General features: G+C 38.9%; 1 pseudogene; it reads left to right on the top strand.

Annotated features, from left to right (window-relative positions):
* The first annotated feature begins 3760 nt into the window (after positions 1-3760).
* On the top strand, positions 3761-3937 carry LOC140276240 (U2 spliceosomal RNA; annotated as a pseudogene).
* Positions 3938-4962: the final 1025 nt, after the last annotated feature.

Raw genomic sequence — 4962 nt, 5'->3', positions numbered from 1 at the left:
GCTTTTCAGTAGCAACCCACTTATTCATATATAGCAACTGACAACATAAGAAGTCCGGACATACTTTGATAGTAGTTGTAGAAGTATCCTTATTGATAATAGATAAACTAATTCATAGTGATAGAACAGTAGATGAACAGGTGCCTGCACATGTCTCATGAAAATAAAATGGGTGTATGATTGCTGACGGCAGAGCAATACTGCCAAACTTATGAGTTCTTGTGGCAAACTTGATTCAGTGTCTTGACGTGTATACGCTGTTTGGCTGACTTGTCACAAGAAACAAAGTGTGTTTGATAAGATCCGACCATTTTATTACGGGAGGATCAGTATGTATGGATTCTGATGTGACTGATAAACCCATTCGTATCTTAAGCATAATCTAATACGTGAGACAACGCCCTGGCACACAATCAAAAAAAAAAAGAGAGAGAGCGGTTTTGTGTCCCCACAGTCCATAATGTAGAAAAGAGAGAAAAAAGCCTTTCTGATTTGGTGTGTGTGCTCACAGTGCAGAGTGTAGAAAAAAGAGAGAAAAGAAAGCCGTTTTGGTGTCACGGGTGTTGTGACTTACACACACACATTTCTGAATTGAGAAAGGAAATTATTTTAGAGAAAGCACTAGAGTTTAGATCCCACATTTGTTGATAGGCATTCATTTAATTTTTCTTTTAATCAGTTTTAAAGTGAATACTAACTGAGAAATGAAAAAGATGAAGAGTTTAGAAGCTTGGTTCAAGAGCAAAACTTGGTTTATGATCAGCTGAGTCTCTAAACAGAACAGCAAAGGGCTTCATCGAACATTTAAAAAAGATTCAGATTGTTAGAATATCCAGAATTTATAGGAATGGTGGTGATTACTCTTATTTTCTAGAATGGAAATAACTGCACCATGTCTGTTTTATGAATTTAAGGGGCTAAAAAGTTTTGTTCTCGTTTTTCTATGATTAACCGAATGTATGTGAGAGTCCAAACAGACAGAAGGGTTACGGCCGAGCGCTGGACCTTCACTGTGCAGTGCAGGCATCAACAATAATGGTGTTATTTCACCCATTAACACTTAAGGTACCTCATGCAGTGGCTGTGATATGGTTACTTAACAAAATATCTTTACCAGACATCTCTCCTACATAACAGTTCTTCTTTCACAGCCACACCTTGTTGTCGAGAGATGTGCTACACTTAATCCATCCACACTGCTACCTACCCCACAGATGGAAAGCCTCATGATTGCATGTCAGAAATAACCATCAGTGTTTTACCCAGGCCAGACTTAACTGATATACGTTATGAAAATGCAGAAATAACTATATTTATTCAACAGATCAAGGAAAAAAACCCTGATGGCACAAATGCTACAGGATTTGCAGTAGTAACAGAAACTGAAGTTTTCTTAAAACAACCACTACCAAAAAATTACTCTGTTCAAGCAGTCGAATTGGTAGCTTTAACTGAAGCTTGTAAATTAAATAACAAAAAGGTTGTTAACGTTTACACTGACAGTCAGTATGCCTTCTCAACTGTACATGTGTTAACACAGCATTGGAAAAACAGGTATGTTGACATCCACAGCTAAATGTATAAACTACAAATATTTTAGCATTATTAGATGTTATTCAATTGCCATCTACAATAGACTCGTATGAATGACCGGAAGGAAAACCATACTGCCAAAGAATTTGTTTAAATATGCTGCAGTATTGAGCCACGGACCATGTCATGTCTCAACAGGAGGGATGGAAGCAATAATGAACCAGGTTTTTACAGCATATGGTTTTACTAATTATTAAAAAAATATTTTTTAGAATAAATAAATTAATAAAGTTTTGTCTAGCAGGTCAAATATGTGCAAAATACATTCCACAGGGCAATCTAAGACCAAAACGAAGATAAGTCCCTAAGCCAGTGTATCTTTTTCAACATATTTGTTTGGATTTCATTATTTCATTATTTTGTAGATTTCATTGAACTAAATTAATGTTAAGGGAAACGATTCTGCTCAGTGACAAAAGAGGTTTTTACCAAATGGTCTGAAATATTTCCATGTGCACAAGCAGATGCACTCTCAGTAGCAAAATCACGCGTAAAATAACTCATTTCTAGATTTGAAATTCCTGAAAAGATCTTCAGTGATAATTTGACACACTTTGTAAACAATGTCATCTCACTGATGGCAAAGAACTTAAAATAGACCTTAGAAACCACTGTGATATAGAAGGTTTCGCTAACACATTGGAATTGTTTTACTATTTACATATGCATGTGCAGTGAAGAATTGCTTGCTGCTGATAAATGCAAAGAAGAACAGCTTACACATAAATGCTCACATATAGGCTGCTGAATGCAATGAAGACCTGCTTATCCAGTAAAGTTCAATGTCAATGTGTAATATTCAATTAGGATTTGCAAAACAGTGAAGTTAAACAATGAATGGGTCCATAGTCGGTATGAGAAGACTACAGGAATATTTACCTGGGTGTACGTTCAAACAGAGATGAGAAAATTGCGATAAATTATTGTTTGTTTGTTTGTTAGTATGTATATGAATGTTATGTGTATAAACTGTGTTGAGTTGTAGTTACTCAGTAGTGTCTCAGTGAAACAACCGACGGTTGAAGCCTTGCGGTGACAACAAAAGCATTGTTTTACTGATCAGTCAAGTTGCTCCAGTGTACTCCATACAAACTGGTTGGCTACTGAAGGGATAGAAAATGGGGAATACTTGTTTTAAAGCAAACAAGGAATTAGATGGGAAAAATATATGTTTTAACGGGACCCAGACAATATTAAATACTCAGACAGATGGGAGAAGAAGTGTAGTTTTGTAGGAAATCACAAAATTATTACATAAAATTAGTGAAATCAATTGAAGAATGCCTTTCTGAATAGCTGTTTACCACAGATGAGCAGCTTTGTGACCAAGCACATTGTAGATCGCTTTACTGCCAAAATGATCTAGTTTAATGGATTGGTTTAGACATGCATAACAGCATTTTAAGAACAAAGAGAGAAACAAAAAGGGACAACGCTTCATGGTGGAAGGTGATGTATAAATAACTGTGTATATGATGAAGGAGAGACCATTTGAGCAGCACAGCCATTTCGCAGCAAAGGGACAGCAGTCCAAGTTAAAGGATCTCCCACGTGGTATCACCTGTCACACTGTGTCAAGGCATCAAAAAAAGAAAAAATCACCAAACTCAAGGACAAAGAGACGAAGACTCCGGTGAACGAAGAGAGAGGACTTACAAACCAGAAATACAAAAGGATGCTCGATATCAAGATCCAGAAGAAGAGGCTAACAATGCCACGAACACTTACGATGCTGGGAATGATGCCAGCAATGAACAGAGAAGAAGATTCAGTGTCATCAATCTGCAACACGTGCCTCTAATGAGGGGGTGAATATAGAATCCTCAACGATTACAACGTCTCTGGGAACTGTGACAACAACAAGGTTTAAACCATTTTGATATATATTGTAACCTATTGGCTAAGGAATAGTGCTGAAAATGAGGTAAATCTAATCCACCACTGTCCTTGGTCTTCTGTAGGGTTTGTAAACTAATACGTGGTGGTTTGTTTTTCCACAGAAATTTGGAGATGCATGAATCTAGTGACTTAAACCAAGTAGCAGATGGTTTTATGGGGATCATTGAGAACAAATAGTTAACTTTTGGTAGTATCATCATTTTAATGGTTGTAACTCTCCCCATAAGTGATATAGGTAAGGACTTCCAACGAGAGAGATCGTCCTCTACTCTCTTTAATAATTGCACATAATCCATCTGTACTTATCAGTTTAATATGTGATATGTCTATGCAAGGACTACATATTAAATGGATTTTTATCAATAGGAGTTGAAAAAGGAGCTTGCTCCGTTCACTCCAAGCATCGACCCGGTATTGCAGTGCCGCTGGGAACGGTGCGCTCTCCTCTGCTGTTGTGAAAAAGCAAACAGCGGTGCAGGATGGAAGTTTCTTTTAGTCTGCTGAGAAAAGAGAGTGAATGCGAAGTAGACTTTAACACGGCTCTGGGAGCGAGCCGAGTGCGGGCTAACCAGGAGAAATGCTTGAAAGAAACGCGACACCGAATGAGCGGTCAGAACAAAGCCTCAATACGGTGTTCCTGTGGTGTTTTTATAAAATGCGGTGAAAATAAAGGTGTGAATGCCCCATAGAAAACTAAAAGGTGGAGCAGAAGTGTTCGGCTGCAAGAAGGTGTGAATGTCCGACTATATTTGGTGAAAAGCAGGTGAAGCAAGGTCTGAATGCCCAACCTTACATCATCAAAAGCGAGATCAGAGGTTTTTGGCTGCAAGAAGGCCATAGTTTGCCAAAAGCGGGTAAGGTGCGAATGACCGACTAAATATCAACAAAAGTGGGGGCGGAGGTCTTCGGATGCAAGTGGGTGTGAATATCCCACCATACAAGTATGGTGGAGAGGAAGCTGTGAATGGCCGACCATAGTTTGCAAAAAGCGGGTGAGAAAAGGTGCGAATGTCCAACCATACATGATCAAACCAGGGAGCGGAGGTGTTTGGCTGCGAAAAGGTGTGAATGTCCACCCATAATTAATGAAAAGCGGGCAACAAGTAGGTTCGAATGCCATACCATACATCATCAAAAGCACGAGTGGATGTGTTCGGCTACAAGAAGGTTTGAATGTCCGAGCATAGTTTGTAAAAAGCGGGTAAGAAAAGGTTCGAATGCCCGAACATACACCATCAAAAGAGGGAGCGGAGGTGTTCCGTTGTAAAACGGTGTGAATGTCCGACCATAGTTGGTAAAAAGTGGGTTAGAAAAGGTTCGAATGCCCAAATTCGGCTGCAAAAAACTGTGTTCGGCTGCAAAAAGGTGTGAATGTTCGACTAAAGTTTGTAAAAAGCGGGTAAGACAAGGTGCGAATGCCTGACAATGTATGATCAAAAGCGGGAGCGGAGGTGTTCAGCTGCAAGAAGG

Source organism: Leuresthes tenuis, unplaced genomic scaffold (assembly GCF_036924035.1).
Source record: "Leuresthes tenuis unplaced genomic scaffold, fLeuTen1.0.hap1 SCAF_18, whole genome shotgun sequence".
Classification (NCBI taxonomy): domain Eukaryota; kingdom Metazoa; phylum Chordata; class Actinopteri; order Atheriniformes; family Atherinopsidae; genus Leuresthes; species Leuresthes tenuis.
Note: the sequence above shows the minus strand (reverse complement) of the source record. Positions and strands in the feature narration are given on the sequence as shown.